The sequence below is a fragment of the Ovis canadensis genome, chromosome 1, assembly GCF_042477335.2.
Source record: "Ovis canadensis isolate MfBH-ARS-UI-01 breed Bighorn chromosome 1, ARS-UI_OviCan_v2, whole genome shotgun sequence".
NCBI lineage: Eukaryota > Metazoa > Chordata > Mammalia > Artiodactyla > Bovidae > Ovis > Ovis canadensis.
Window position 1 is genome coordinate 63,504,877 of NC_091245.1, and position 13,619 is coordinate 63,518,495.

Genomic DNA, 13,619 nt, shown 5'->3' on the forward strand with positions numbered 1-13,619 from the left:
AACTTCTAGCATTTTTGTCACCAAAAAAATTTTTTTTCATATATTCTCTTTAATACATTGACTCCTATACCTTTAAAGCTTTGCCTCCTCAAGCAACTGAATGTATGAAGCAAAACTGTTCACGTTTGTCTGTGGGCAAAAGCACTCATCTCCATGAAGCCTTTGAAAATATAAGGCCCTCTTTACTTTCTAAAGCCCTCCTGGTTATAGGATGTGGCCGTCCCTGGACCTTGCAGGTTATAGGTCCTTATTTTTTCTCTCCCTATACAGCCCCAATATCTGGACCTTTTTAAATCCCTGCCCTAAAAAGCTTATTCTTTGAGACAAAGCACATTGTGATGCATGATAGTGATGCATGTGTCCTAAGAATAGAACAGACTTACTTGTAACTTTATTGCTGGTGGGAAACACTTATCCACATAAGATGTAATTCAATTAAACAAATACTCAAGCACATTTGTTAGTACTTTACAGTTCTCATGTATTCTGCTGGTTTATTCTGAATCCACCTCTTTCTTAGTCTAGTGCAAACATCCAAATTTAAGACATTATCATCTCTTGCCTGACGTACTGGAATGGCCCCTTCACTTGTGGCATGCAGTATTTTTCAAAGGTGGCTGCAACCATGTCTTCCAACCCACATGCTGTTCAGCAGTGTGACCCTGTTGCTCTCCAAAATAGATGGGGTCTACTTCTCCATCCTCTTGGAGCTGGGTGGGCTCTTTGACCGCCTTGACCAATGAATATCTAAGAGGTCATGTGATATGGTGCTAGTTCCAAATGGTGCACTGGCTAAGTGCTCCTATTTCCTTTCTCTTCAAAAACGAGCTTCCATAAAAGGATTATAAGTACCCCGAGACTAGAAGACTGAGAAGCCCATGCCACAGGGATAGGCTTGAGAGGATGAGATGCCATGTGGAGAGAGAGGAAGATCAGGGAGCCCTTGGGTACCACATGTGTATGAAGACACGATCTTGGAAATGGACCCTCCAGCCCCAACTGCCTCATAAGCTGATGTCTTGTAAATCAGAGATGAGCTGCCTGTTGAATCTTCCCAGAATTCTTGACGCATAAAATAATGAACAAACCAATATGATTATTTAAGGCCCTAAGTTTTGAGTGTTGTTTGTTACATGGCAATAGTTAACTGAAACATCACTGGTTTCCAATCTTGACCATCAGTGATCCATTTTCCTTACAGGAGCTGGAGTAATTCTTTAAAAGTGTAAATCAGAAAGAGGTCAGTCCTTGACTTAAAGGCTTGATGGCTTCCTATTGCTCTTGCAATAGGATTCAACTCCTTACTTGGCACACAGCTCCTGGTAACTTGCCTACTTCTTTCATTTACTCACCATAAGTGGAGTTTATGGTGCTCCACTTGCCCCTTCCTCTCTGAAATAAGACATGTAATTTCCTCCTCAGGACCTTTGCACTAGCTGTGTCTCTCTGCCCCAAATGCCCTGCTCCCTGATCTGAACTTCTTCCTGTCATGCATGTCTCAGCATCAATGCTACATTCTCAGTGACCTTCCCTCCCCACCTAGACCCAGTCTAAAGTAGTCTACAGCAAAGTTGACTGTTTTAAATGTTAATCATATCTAAAAAATACCATCAGGGTAACATCTAGACTTCTGTTCGACCCAGCAAACCATCATTGTAGTCTAGCCAAGTTAACATATAAAATTAACCATGACCGTACTTATGTCATAAAACCTTTTGGGAAGAAGAAACTAACGTCATCTCTCTAAAATGAAATGCATTTTAGCAATCAGAAAAAAGCAAAATTGTTGCTAGATATGCCTACAATCCTTCTAGGCTGGACACTGCTTGGGTATGTATGGGGGAGGGGCGCCAGCCTTGATTTTTCATTGACCAAAGGTATGGGGCACCTCAAGAAGATTTCTAGAACACTAACCCCAAGCTCCATTTCGAGCCAGCAGGATCCACCTCAACTGAAATAGATGTAGGATTCTCATAAAAGCTCTGGAGAATATTCTTCTCCAAACTTTCATAAATGTGGTAAAACACAGTCCCTTGCTTTGCACACACTACCAGAAAGAAAACAAGTGCTCCATCCATTGGCTCGTCAGGCAAATCCATGGTAGCAACACCACCACATTGTGAGTGGCTATTTAACTATTCCCAACAGATTTTAAATTCTTTAAAGAGTTTTGTCAATGAATGAGTGCCAACTAAGAACAGATTGAAAGGAGTTTGAGAGCAAGCTTCCCAAACCTCCAGATCTTCATGAAGGAGAGAAAGCAAGTTTGTCCTGCCTTGCCTCATAGCAGATATCCTAAGCACATGTGTGCTAAGTCGCTCCAGTTGTGTCCAACTCTACGGGACCCTATGGATTGTAGCCTGCCAGGCTCCTCTGTCCATGGGATTCTTTAGGCAAGAGTATTGCAGTGGGTTGCCATGCTCTCCTCCAGGGAATCTTCCCAACCCAGGGGTTGAATCCGTGTCTCCTGCAATTGGCAGGTGGGTTCTTTACCACTAGTGCCACCTGGGAAGCCCAGAGGTCCTAGGCTGGTGACTCAAATAGGATTGGACAATAAATATGTTTTATTCAGCCTGCAGAGAGTTTATAAAAACTGGGATCTTCTACCAATATTTGAAAATTGAGTTTTTTTTCATATTTCCATATTTCTGACTTCTTTTGAAAAATTTATGGATCTGGTAGCAGTGGGTCACGGGTTCTAGAACAAGTTAGTTTGCAGAGGGTTGGAGCTGAGTTGCAGCCTCCCCTCTTAGAGTAGGTATGCTGCGTTCACCAGAGATGGATGAAGAGGTACACGTGTATTCCTGCGGCTGGCGGAACTGAAGGGCAGGCAGAGATGGTCTTTAAAAATCCAGGATCTTTCTAAAAAAGGCACAACCAGAGCACCACTTTTACTATGAAAGTGCTTCAAAAAAAGATTTTAGGCGTGGAAACTCTGCATTATAAGCCCAGGAAAAAATAGAGACCACTTCATTAATTTCAACTCTGTGGGACTGTAAATAAGCCCCCACTCCCATCTTCCTTCTACCATTCCAGACTGTGTATTTTTGTGGAGAAGTTGTACCTATTCCATTTACAATATCATGTCACATTTTTCAACTGACACCGGATAAGTTGATCAAAGATATACACTGCATCCTGAACCTCTGCTGAATTTAACCATCTATTTTTATAGTAACCAAAGAGCCTTCCCAGGAGAGTCATTCCAGGTAGACAGGGGGTTTGTTCTAGAATCTTTTTTAGTGACTCAAAAATGCTTCCTTCAAGTGCTGTCACATAAATATTACTCATTTTTCAGAGATGTTCAATGAACTTCAGATAGATTGAAGACTTTCCTGAGTAGATACAGTTAGTCAGTAGCAAAGCGGAAGGCAGACCCCAGGATTTATTCCCTGAGCTTATCCCTGACAGAGTCACTTGGGGTGCAAGAAAGCACTTGGGTTACAGGGACGTTTGGCTGGCTCTTGGTATCAACGTGGCTCCTGGGACAACCAGAGCAAGGATGATGCCCTTCTCCAGCAAACAGAGAATGATTCAACATTGTAAAAATCTGTATCTTCTGTGAAGGAGACTGGCTAACTTAAAAAAAAAAAAAGTTGCTCATTCATGGAAGGAGTTTAAATTCTGGGCTCATGAGCAAAACTTTCAAAGAGGTCCCACCCACGTTCCAAATTAGTTTACTCTTGGAAAGTGCCCCATGTCTTTAATTGACTTCTTGCATTCAAAATGATACTTGGCCTTTTAAAGTGCTCTTTTTAATATTTGGCTTTGTTTTCCTTAACAAAAGAAAGCATCGGTTCAGTTCCGTTCAGTCACTCAGTAGCGTATGACTCTTTGCAACTCCATGAATTGCAGCACGCCAGGCTTCCCTGTCCATCACCAACTCCCGGAGTTCACTCAGACTCACGTCCATCGAGTCCGTGATGCCATCCAGCCATCTCATCCTCGGTCGTCCCCTTCTCCTCCTGCCCCCAATCCCTCCCAGCATCAGAGTCTTTTCCAATGAGTCAACTCTTCGCATGAGGTGGCCAAAGTACTGGAGCTTCAGCTTTAGCATAATTCCTTCCAAAGATAAGAAAGCTGTTGTACATATACACAATGGAGTATTACTCAGCTGTAAAAAAGAATTCATTTGAATCAGTTCTGATGAGATGGATGAAACTGGAGCCGATTATACAGAGTGAAGTAAGCCAGAAAGAAAAACAATACAGTATACTAACACATATATATGGAATTTAGGAAGATGGCAATGACGACCCTGTATGTAAGACAGGGAAAGAGACACAGATGTGTATAACGGACCTTTGGACTCAGAGGGAGAGGGAGAGGGTAGGATGATTTGGGAGAATGACATTTTAACATGTATACTATCATGTAAGAATTGAATCGCCAGTCTCTGTCTGACGCAGGATGCAGCATGCTTGGGGCTGGTGCATGGGGATGACCCAGAGAGATGTTATGGGGAGGGAGGTGGGAGGGGGGTTCATGTTTGGGAACGCATGTAAGAATTAAAGATATTAAAATTTAAAAAAATAAAAAACTAAAATTAAAAAAAAAAACCAAAAAACAAAGAACACTCAGGACTGATCTCCTTTAGAATGGACTGGTTGGATCTCCTTGCAGTCCAAGGGACTCTCAAGAGTCTTCTCCAACACCACAGTTCAAAAGCATCAATTCTTCGGCATTCAGCTTTCTTCACAGTCCAACTCCCACATCCATGCATGACTACTGGAAAAACCATAGCCTTGACTAGACAGACCTTTGTTGGCAAAGTAATGTCTCTGCTTTTTAATATGCTGTCTAGGTTGGTCATAACTTTTCTTCCAAGGAGTAAGCGTCTTTTGATTTCATGACTACAATCACCATCTGCAGTGATTTTGGAGCCCCCAAAATAAAGTCTGACACTGTTTCCTCTGTTTCCCCATCTATCTTCTGTGAAGTGATGGGACCAGATGCCATGATCTTAGTTTTCTGAATGTTGAGCTTTAAGCCAACTTTTTCACTCTCCTCTTTCACTTTCATCAAGAGGCTCTTTAGTTCTTCATTTTCTGCTATAAAGGTGGTGTCATCTCCATATCTGAAGTTATTGATATTTCTCATGGCAATCTTGATTCCAGCTTGTGTTTCTTCCAGCCCACCATTTCTCATGATTCACTCTGCGTATAAGTTAAATAAGCAGGGTGAGAATATACAGCCTTGACATACTCCTTTTCCTATTTAAAACCAGTCTGTTGTTCCATGTCCAGTTCTTACTGTTGCTTCCTGACCTGCATATAGGTTTCTCAAGAGGCAGGTCAGGTGATCTGGTATTTCCATCTCTTTCAGAATTTTCCACAGTTTATTGTGATCCACACAGTCAAAGGCTTTGGCATAATCAATAAAGCAGAAATAGATGTATTTCTGGAACTCTCTTGCTTTTTCTATGATCTAGTGGATGTTGGCAATTTGATCTCTGGTTCCACAAAAACAGCTTGAACATCTGGAAGCTCGTGGTTCACGTATTGCTGAAGCCTGGCTTGGAGAATTTTGAGCATTACTTTACTAGCGTGTGAGATGAGTGCAATTGTGTGGTAGTTTGAGCATTCTTTGGCATTGCCTTTCTTTGGGATTGGAATGAAAACTGACCTTTTCCATTCCTGTGGCCACTGCTGAGTTTTCCAAATTTGCTGGCATATTCATACTCATACAAATTCAATAGTATAAGAAATACAGAATGTCAAAAATGAAGGTCTCTAGGAAACCCTCCCCTTCACACAGGTCCCCATATCCAGCCTCTTTTATGTGCATACTACCTGTACTTATAGGTTTGGAATGAATAACCTTGTATTCATCATCATCATTATTATTATTATTATTATGAACAAAAAGATTAGACTACACTCAGAGCTCTACAGTTCTTATATCTTGAAAGTCATTTCATGTTGTTGTGTGTAGTTCCCCTTCAGCCACTGTAGTGGGTTCATAGACTTTCACTCTTTTATTGACGTGCCACAATTTATTCAAGCACTTGGCATGGGGACACCGTTAGATACGCACCTCACAGCCACCCTTCACTTCCTTGACTCCTTGCTAGCAGAGCCCCAGTTTTGTTCAGGTGTTCTCCCTTCCATACGTTCAGGGAAGGAGGCCCTTGTCTCTCCCTAACCCCAGGGGTTGCATCAGGACTGGCTTCAGCCACCATAATGGTCTCATTTCCTTATCCATAGCCCATCCATGATGGGCTATGATTTAATCCGGATCAATGATATTCCAGAAAATATCTCCTGGGGGAGGGTGCTGAAGGGTCTTCTGAGAAAGGATTTCTCTGATAATAAAAAGAAACTAGAAGAGGAGAGCCTTTCTTCTTTGCTGGACATCACCTCTCTTGAGCTCAGGGAGAAGTGTCACTAACACACTGAAGATAGCAGCACAGAATGTAGGAGGCCCCTGGGTCTCTGAAGACATCACTGAGCTGTCCAGTCACCTGACCTTCAACCCCTCTGACATCCATACCTCTTGTTTAGGGTGATAAGAGGAGAAGGCAATGGCACTCCACTCCAGTACTCTTGCCTGGAAAATCCCATGGATGGAGGAGCCTGGTGGGCTGCAGTCCATGGGGTCGCTGAGAGTTGCACACAACTCAGTGACTTCACTTTCACGCTTTGGAGAAGGAAATGGCAACCCACTCCAGTGTTCTTGCCTGGAGAATCCCTGGGATGGAGGAGCCTGGTGGGTTGCCGTCTCTGGGGTTGCACAGAGTCAGACACGACTGAAGCGACTTAGCAGCAGCAGCAGCAGCAGCGTGATAAGAAATATCCTATTGTTCAAGCTATTTTTTTAATTAAACCAACTGTTACAGCTAAAATCATCCTTGTTGTTGTTGTTTAGCCACTAAGTTGTAATTGACTCTTTTACAACACTATGGACTATAGCCCGCCAGGCTCCTCTGTCCATGGGATTTTCCAGGCAAGAATACTGGAGTGGATGCCATGCCCTCCTCCTGGGGATCTTCCCAACCCAGGGATCGAAAGCACATTTCCTGCAATGGGAGGAAGATTCTTACCACTGAGCCATCAGCGAAGCCCGAAATCATCCAACTGATGACTTTACACTTGGCCCTTTTTGAGGCCTATTGATTTTATAAATAACACAAAGATAACCATATCCAAAGAAGGAGAAAGTACTCCCGAAAATGAGTGAATGAACCAACAAACAAATATTTGGCAGAAATATACTATGTCCATTCATTTACCAAACATTTACTGAGTATGTAGTATTTGACAGGCCACATATCAAGACATGGGTAACAGATGAAATAATGAGACATTGTCCCTGGCCACAAGGATGTCGTATCTAGCAGAGGTAGCAAGGTATACAAATAATTCTGGTGCAGAGTAACAGCATTGGAGAACCTAGGACTGTGAGGGTACAAAGGGTAGTCAGAGAAAACTGCACAGAGGACAAAACATCTGAACTGGGTCTTGAAGCATGAATAGGAGTTTGCTACTTGGAATTACTTCCAAAACTGGTAGGGGGCTGGTGGGGAGAAGTACTTGAAGCCTGGGAATTCTATCAAAGCCAGCAAAGTATTTTAAATCTTGGTTTTTACAGTGTATAAGAAGAAAAGCAGCCTTCAGCAGGGACCTACAGAAGACCTGACCTGGTGATGGGGACAGGCCAGACCCTTCTATGGGAATTACCTTTGGAAATCCCCCACCACCACAGCAACAAGAGCTGCCATCCTACAGAGGGTGAAGTAGTGAAGGAGCATTGGCACCACCAGATACAGGCTGAAAATCAATCTGCTTCTCCCATATGACAGCCTCAATATGACAGGTCGATCTCAGACTGATAGGATCCAGTCTAGGCCTGACCCACTGGTAGGTCACTCGAGGAGGCCCTTGTGACTACTTGGACCCAGATTCGAAGGCAAAAAGCCCAGAGAGAAGTGATCTGGATGACTTGGTAGCTGCCACCCTCTTGTTTTTGTGCCACAGACAGAATCTCATAGGAGGCCAGCCCATTAATGCCTTCCAGTTCCTCCTCAAGTGATGCTTCCTGCTAGCTGCACACAGCTTTCTCATCCAGGATCTTAAAGCCTACGGTGTGTGACATGTAAACAAAAGGCCAGAGGGGCAACTCCATGCCGGCTCCTGAAACCTCGTCTATTCTTCCAGAACTCTCATAATTGCACTCACAGTCAAAGTGAATGTCAAGAAAAGGCATAACGAAGCAGTCAAGTGTCTTCATGTTCTGTATGGGCAAGAACTATAAAGTTCCTCATAGACTTTCTGGGCTACACCAATGCTAACCAAGTTAGAGGGTTTGGACTGTGCTATTATGTTGATGTGCTTGGTCTAGACCATTCCAGCTATCTGCACATGCTCTTAAGAATGTATTTAACCTGCACCATCACTCTCACTATCATCTGCCTAGAAGCTGTACATTCTCTTGACCCTTTCAGCAGTTACAGACCAGATCTGTTGGCATGAGATAGGAACACAGCCATTTAAATAAATAGAACAGGGCAATGGTTCAGCATCCACAACAGGAGTCACTGTTTTTTTGGGTGAGGAATGGTGAAGCCAAAAAAAGATAAGGAAGAAATCCCCTGTAACATTAGACAGACTGTAAGAAATCATTCTGAATTTGAGCCAAGAAGTCAAGACTAGCAGTCACATTGACCTTTTTTTTGTAATAAAAATTTGGCCTCCATAACAGAAGTTCATTCGTTTGACATATATCTGTACATATATTTCTATCTACCTGCACACATATGTTTATATGTGCACGCATACCACACACACACAGTTGTTGTTTATATTCTTGTTTGTCATTGGCCAGGCACAGGGCTGGCTCTTGGAAGGTCCAGCTGGCAGAGGACTTGCCATCTAGAAGTCAGAGCTCAAACACCAATTTCCTCATTCCTGAAGGGCTGCCTCCCAGACCTGATCCTGCTGCTTGGCTCCTTTGGTTTTCTCAGGACCCACACGGAAGGCAATCAGTCAAGGCATGGCCACTACCATTTCCCACTCCCAGAATGGAGGAAGGGCAAGGCCACTCCAGCCTACTGTTCCTGGATAACCGTGGACAAGGGATATTATTTTGAACTTGTGACACACATTCTCTGCAACAGGAAACCCATAAGGTATACCCACACAGGGGCCCAATTTTGTCCTTCCAACATCAAATCTCACCTGGAGTTCTGCGGCATTAAACTGTCACCTAGCACTATCCTATCTCACCTAAGATGCTGATGACTGCAAGGTAACATCACCTTTTTACATACCACTGAGAAAAACTCAGCCAGTTAAACTATCCACACCACCTGCAGTAAGATGCATTGTGATTTCAGCGCTCTTAAAGGGTGAAAACATACTTTTAAGAATCAGTAAAATTCAGGGCTTGTCTTTCCCACTAGACTGTGAGTTCCTAGAGAATAGGGACACACCTCTGCTTTGCTGTGCCTAGTACAGTGTCACACACAGAAAGTCTGTAGCAAACACTTCTGAATGAATGAGTAGCTGATACAAATCCCATGTTCACCTGAGCAATCAAGCAGCCTACTCTGGCAGAGCCAGACAGTCTAGATTGAGCCTGGTTCTTCCTATCACACCTGCCTTTGAAAAGTGCCGGCTCAGAGAGCTTGGAGGGGTCCCCTGAAACACACCTACTCCAGCAGTTAGGGCAGCTCCAGGCCTGCTCACCTTAAGGTCGGGTCAACAAGCTTCTGGCCAGACACACTGCAACACCAGGCTCCCCAGGGACCTATTTATGTTTCGCCTGGAAACCGGTGTGTAATATCAAACTCTTGAAAATAAAATCGGAGGTAAAGTAGACTATGGGAGTTGGCTATTTAGAGGAATTGCTGGCGAGTGCTCTTGTAAAGTCAATAACCACCCCAGATTTATCTATTTTATGACTTTGGATTTTTGTGTATCGCGTTCCCTACAAGCAAGGCACACCCTTATATTGAGTTTCCCCACAGCAGAGTCTTTGTGCTGGGTCAGTGGCTTAAAGTGTTTTTGCCATAACGGGCCTCTCTCCCTTGAGGGTTCCTAGTCTGCTCGGGCCCCAGTTAGACCAATTCCCTCCCCCAGATGCCAGGGCTTCCCCGTTGTGGAGGGAACAGATGGAAATCACAGTTTCCTTTGTTCATTTACTTTAGAATTAAGTTCTTTCTGACCAGAGCTGCATTCCAACTTGAGCCAGATGGGCCACAGCGATAATGCAGGTATGTGCCCTGCATTGAACAGAGCATCAGTGAGCATGCGCCACGCCAGCTGGTGAAGAAGGGAGCACTCCGCACGTTCCACCCGCTTGAACTGAGCATCTGAGATGCTCCAGGTTCTGTGCCTGCCTCCTCTGAGGAAGAAAGAGGCGAACAAAGACCATCTCTGGTAGAACTAGTTACAGTGAGTTTTGCTGGATGATTCCAGGCTGCCTCGGCCTGAAAGAGTTGCGGAAGGTTTTTACACGGGGTAGAACCTGGAAGTTGGGCTTGACAGAAAAGGAGCAACGAGAAAGGGAAACCAGGGCTATGAGAACAGCGTGTGAAAAGCCACAGGTGTTCAGGAGCCCGAGAAGCCCTGGGGAAAGATAGGTTCAGAGGGTTCTCTGCAGCCCCTCCCTTTATTCTCACCCAGAGCCGGTGAGGGAGGAGAAAATGGCCCTGGACCCCGCCCGTAATTGCAAGGTCCCCAGGGAACCCGAAACGCCCTCCCAGATGTGCTGTTTCCCACGAACCTGCGACTCTGTGGTCCTCTCGCTCGCCCTGGTACCATGGGTGCAGCCCGACCCACGGACCGGAAATGGCGCCCCCACCCCTGGAAAGGTCTTCTCCCCTATAGTTTCACAGGCTAGAGGGGGAGGGGAGCAGGAGAGCGCCAGTTAGGTGCCCTGACAGTGGTGCTGGCACAGAGCTGAATTCCTAATCAGGAATGCCAGATGACTTCCTCTCGCTTGTGTAGTCCTCTTCCCTCGTCCTTCCTGAACTGTCCACACTTGCGAAATCTGCAGGCTCATATTTGCCTGACCTGTTCCTCTGAGTCTGCCTCCAGGGCATAATAAATAATTCCCGGAAAACACAAGTTCTCACGACCCCTCAAGAGTGGTCAGAGACATTCAGGCAGCAGCTATGGGTCTTTGAGCCTTGACTTCTCATTCCCTTAATCTCTGGGCTCTGCACCACCTGTGGACAGTCCTCTCGCTCACCACTGGCAGGCCAGTGTCGGCTGGTCTACTGCAGAATGCGAGCCCGTCGGGATGAGAAGGACAGAACTGCGGGGATGAATCCTAGGGCGGAACACTTAGGAGAGACTTAGCAGCTCCTGGCTCCACCTACTGCCAGAACCCCCTCCCCACCTGCTCGGCAGGAGGCGACCCAGGCCCTTCTCCGGAATCTCTGTGGTGCCCACTCTGACTCCTGCAGTTCATCCTCCGGACGTGTTAGACATTCTTCTGAATATTAATTTGAAACCCTGTAACTTTTAGATCATGTGTATGTTTCTCCTCCTGGCACTTTTCAGAATGAATTTAATCCTCTTCCATAGGTCATAAATAAGTCTGTGCTCCATCCTTCATCCCTACTTGCACTGCCAGCCTGTCTTTTCCTTCTTGTTTCTTTTATCCATGGAGAAGAATTTATGGTGGCTACAATGATTTCTCACGTGATCTGATCTTCAGGCCTTCATTTCCTGATTACTTGCTTCCAGGTATACTTGAGTTTGTCAAGGTCACTGTAAAAAAATGCGATACTGGTGGGTTAGATCTTGGGAGCTAGAGATTGGTGGTCCACTAGATCTTCCCTGAGTGCTGACTCCAGCAAGTCTATCTGCTTCCTTAAGGGACCTAAAGTGTTCTTCTATTCACATACCTACCTTCCCTACTAAACTGTGAGCACTTATTCTCTTGTCTTCCTGGCCCCCAGTGCTAGTACAGGCACAAATTTCAGAGTCCAAGAGAAAATATGGTACAGGAGAATTGGATCTTAAATTCCTTTTATCTCCAGACCCTGACACAAAGCCTGGTAACCAGCAGGCACTTAATAACTATATGGTCTATAAACCAGTTCATTTGTTTCATGAAAACAGGCTGAGCTTGCATTTAGTTTCTTAGCAGTGTGTCAATGCTTATGGTTAACTGGAATCCTGTGGTCTAATTCTTGTGACATTCTGTAAGGATCATCTGCCAATTCTACTTGTATTGTTGACCTTTCTTAATGTAAATTTAGGACTTGACATTTGTGTATAAAACCCTTCCAAAATTTGGCCACTTAAAACAACAATGACTTAGCATTTGTCACAATTTTGTTGGTTGACTAGGTTTAGCTGGGTGGTTACTCCCGTAATTCCTCATTCAATTAGGAGCCTGGCTGTGAACTGGATGTCTGAGAAGACCCCTTAGCCCCCAGGGTTTCCCTTCTTGTGGCTTTTCATCATCTGTAGTCTAGCCTGAGCTGCTTTACAGCCATGGAGCTGGCTTCTGAGAGGGAGTGTTCCAGGTAGACAAGCCCCACTGTGCAAGTACCTATTAAACCTCTGAGTATGGCACACTCACTGATGCCTCATTGGTCAAAACAAGTCACATGATCACAGAGTCAAGGTGGGAAGGAACTGCGCAAGGTCATGGATGGCAAGAGGTGTGGTTCATTAGGGGCCATCAATGTTACAGTTTACCATGTTTACCCTTATTAAACGTCACTGTCACACATTTGAGAGGGAGTATTTTTTTCTTTTTTTTTTTTTTTCAAAATCCAAATTTTGTGGATGATGAGGGAGGTGATGAGGAAGATGCATCATTTATTGTCTACTGTGTGCCAGATTGTTCTTCACACATTTACAACTCATGAAAAAAATCTGAAGGACAGAATTACTCCCATTTTAGAGATGAGTGAGATTCAGAGAACCTCAATAAATTCCTCAAAGTCTCCCAATTAGTTGAAAGGCAGGATTTCAACCTAGACCTCTAATCCAAAGGATGTTTTTTTGTTTGTTTGTTTTGTTTTTAGTTGCTGAACCACACTGTTCTCTCTTGGAATCTGTGCTTTTGACTCAAAGAAATATACAGTTGTTTTTCAATTCTAATAAGGAATTCAAAAAGTCAGACGATGCAAAGTAACTTTTCTTTCTCTGGAGTTCTTTAAATGTTTCAATCTCCTTTTGTCCTGGGATATTTTTGTTTCTTTTGTTTTACATAGCTAATTCTTCTAAGCAGTGAAGGAGCCCTAAAGTGCTGACCATATAGTAGAGCTGGGATGTTTAAATATCTGGATGAAGGTTCTGATAAGACTTTATAAACACAGCTATAAGGCAGGATTCCTATACAAAAAAGCTAAACTCTATCCCTACTGTCTGAATTCCCAGCCTAATTGGCCTCCAAGTAGAGAACTATGCTTTTTTCTTTATCTACTCTGGTAAATTATTAAAGGGCTCTTCTGCCCATGGGGGAAGATCATTAACTACCTGGGAGATTGCAGAAGGCATCTGGCAGGTGCAGCAAGGTGAACCTGGGCTGCTCTGACTAGGATGGCAGAACTGAGTGTCCTTAGGCAGCTTCCATTGGTGGCCAGAATGACAGAGAGGCCCCCAGTGGGAAGGGGTGGGTGGTGGGGATGGGCCAATGGGCAAGAATGGAGGCGA